Raw genomic sequence first — 3,273 nt, 5'->3', positions numbered from 1 at the left:
TTATGTCCCAGCATAATTTTAATTTTCAGTGCCTTTATGTACAGAATGATATAAGGCTTTATTTTAATTAAAAATTCTCTTAAATTAAATGGTTGTGGATAAATACAGGGTGTTTTTATGGACTTCTCAGGCAATACCTTTCAAACATTTTTGTTTCACTTTGCACTGCACAAATTGTTTTTCCTTATTCAGTACATAAAATGTTTGTGAATTATTCAGTGGAATTTTTTATTCTTCATTAACCGTGCTTGGGACTGGGCTTTCTGCATTTCAGCTAATGTTTCAAAGTGAATTGCCTCAAACTGGGCAGTGAAAGCCATATTGAAGCAGATAACACAGCATTGCAATTTGAAAATGTTGGCTTTAAGAACCATATAAACCTGCTTCCCAGTTTCCAATTTATAGACACCCTTCCAAATCAGATTCTCTTTGATTAGCAGGGATTAAGAGTAAAAGCTCTTCTGGAAAACATCTTTCACCTTTCCAATATCATATTTTCCCCTTGGAATGCTGTTGAAATTCCAAATGCTTTGTAGGGATTAGAGTGAAATCAATGATCTATATAAGACAAAGGATGACTTTATTTTTTAAGTATTTATGAATATTAATAAATCATTGAACTGAATCACACAATGTATTAATGTTCATTTCTAGAGTTTCTCACTCTTATATTTGGTTTTTTGGTTGATACCAGAAATATAAATTACATTGGACAGTAATGCATTATATGTTCCCTCTGCAGCTGTCACATATCCAGAGGTGCTCCATGGAAGAAGCTTTGGGATTAGACAACCATCTCCCTATCAGTAGGTGCCCATCCATCTCCAGTGACCTCATGAATCCTGGTGTTGACTTTGGCACTAAATTTTGCAACAACACCACCCCTTGATGAAAGTTCCAGTGAGCTGTGGTTAGCCAGGAGCAGCTGAGTCCCACATGAATTTATAGAATCACAGAACTGTTCAGGTTGGAAAAGCCAGATCCTGGACTCTGCTTATCTTTCCACAGACTATGGAATCCACCCCAGGGCACCAGCCTTGCTTTTCAAGTTGCCAAATGTCTCCAGTGGCTCAGGTGATTGGAAATATCCTCTGCACTCCAGGGTGAGCACAGTGATTAGAAATTTCGTTTCCCCTCTGGAAATGAAGCTTCCTCCTGAAGAAAGTGCAGGCAACTGTGCAGTGGACTGAGTTCTGAAAAATGGAAAAAAGCATAACAACATGAATTCAATGAGTTTGGCATTGAAATCAGACTGACTGCTGCTTTCACAGTAAGGTGACTTGTACTGGATGCCTGTCATGTCTGAATGCAGCCATAATAAAAAATTCAATTTAAAAAAAATCAAAAAATCCCTATTTTGACATTTTAAGTGTCTGCTAAATGCTGCAGTGGTGGTAATGAAGCTAATTACTGTTGCAAACAGTCATGACTCAATGGCTCTCACTGCAAAATCAAAATCTTGGTTCCAGAGAATTTACATCCATTGATTTGTCACGGGGGAAGGAGGTGCTGCCATGAAGAGTAGTGTTGGTATTTTTCCTTACACTGAAGAACTTCCCTTGGAAATCCCAGTCTCAGCTCTAAGGTTGGTGCAGATTATTTGGGGTTCTGAATACATATTTAATCTGCCTCATATGCTCAGGCTAAAGCTGACAGGCTGCAGGCAGAGAAGTAATTTCATTTGCCCAGGACTATCCTGAATAAATTAGAAAGACAGACTGGGCCCTGTTGATTGCAAGAAAGTCCCAGTAATAAACCCTCATGCCCATGCTCAGCCCCGCTGCAATCAGAGATTTCACTTGTGTGAATTACACTGCATTGCAGGTCACAGCTCAAATTTAATTAAATCCTGATAAAATCGATTTGCAGTTCTTCTACTGCTTAAGTCGAGAAGAGAAAACTACTGAGACAGGCACCCAGCTGGAAAAAGTTCTCAAGTAGAAAATTACAAGTGCATTTTTAAATGCTCTTCTGATTTGGGATGCAGGAAAGGTTGATGGGCTGATCCCAGGCTGCTGCAGCACAGAGTTCTGCTGTCAGAAGTGGGATTTTGTTCCCTTCTGCCAGCTGAGGTCTACCCTTTCCTTCCATGGATCAAGCAGAATTTGGTTTTTTAGGAAATCAGCACTGGCTACAGACTTTAATCCCAGCACCAAACCTCCCCCTGTCTGCTATATTAAAATTCAACACAAGTTGTGGTGACTCAATGTTGTTTCTGTCTCCAGTGGCAATGTGACATCCTCTGGGACATCCAAGAATTATCTTGCTGGCATACAGCACCCACCATTTACATTACAGGAAAAGTCTTGTGACCACAACTGGGATTTGAAAGGACAATGTTTAATTTCAAGGGGAACTGGACGGCATTTCAAAATAAGGCTCTCAGCACAGCTGGGACGTAGGAGATGTTAAAAAGCAAGTTCTCCCTGGTTTCTGGAGCAGGGGACAGGCGCTCAGGGGATCCAGCTGGAACAGCAGCTGGCTGGGTGACCTGGGACATTTGAATTCCTGGTCTTGTTCCAGTCTGGTTTCAGAAGGAGACCAACTGGATGTCATGGAGCAAGAACCATGGGTATTGTCAGCTCCAGTGGCAGAGAACACCCAAGCTGTCATTTAGTGATAGATGAGCATCCCAGGGAGATCCTTCCTAACCAGCCTGCCGCTGGAAGTGATCCATCTCCTACAAGTGATGCATCCCTTCTGTAACACCTTGTCTGAGCTTATTTTCCTTTTTATTCATTACCCAGCTCTTTGGTCTGCTCTCCCTGGTCCCCACTCAGGCAGAGCATCATCATCTCCTTCCCGAAGGAGACTGCTTAGCATGTGCTTCGCGAATCCCGGTTCCCGGCGCCTCGCCTCCCACCTGGAATGCTGATGAAGAGCTCAGCGGTGCCTCTGACGCAGGTGCCCTCCAAACAGCAGGTACAAATCAATGGGTGCGCATCGGAGCGGCAGCTCCCCAGCCTCAGATGTTTCCATGACAGCCAAAGCGTCTCTGGACATGCTTCTACCACCCTCTTGTGTTGGCTCACTGTAAGAACAGGATTTGTTGGGTTTTACACTTGTTCTGCATTTTGATGATGTCCCAGTTGGTACCTGATGCCGATCTTCCTCCTGGACACCGTTCACAGAGCACAAAGGACTGGAAAAGAGGATAAGCCCCTTGTGAGGATGGGGTTTCTCAGTTATTTTGTTGCAGGCGGAGGTTTGATCAGTAAGTGCAGCAAAACAATGCTTTTTTAAAAAATTTTTCATTTCAGTGGCCTGCATTAA

General features: G+C 42.7%; 1 long non-coding RNA gene across 1 annotated transcript; it reads right to left on the bottom strand.

Annotated features, from left to right (window-relative positions):
- Positions 1 to 559: 559 nt before the first annotated feature.
- LOC104690824 lies at positions 560 to 3,003 on the bottom strand. Its single transcript, XR_752072.4, has 2 exons — positions 2,864 to 3,003; positions 560 to 1,193 (listed from the first exon to the last, which is right to left on the bottom strand). It is a non-coding gene; the product is annotated as an uncharacterized LOC104690824 (long non-coding RNA).
- Positions 3,004 to 3,273: the final 270 nt, after the last annotated feature.

Source organism: Corvus cornix, chromosome 4, assembly GCF_000738735.6.
Source record: "Corvus cornix cornix isolate S_Up_H32 chromosome 4, ASM73873v5, whole genome shotgun sequence".
Taxonomy (NCBI): domain Eukaryota; kingdom Metazoa; phylum Chordata; class Aves; order Passeriformes; family Corvidae; genus Corvus; species Corvus cornix.
This window is presented reverse-complemented; position numbering and strand designations above follow the sequence as displayed.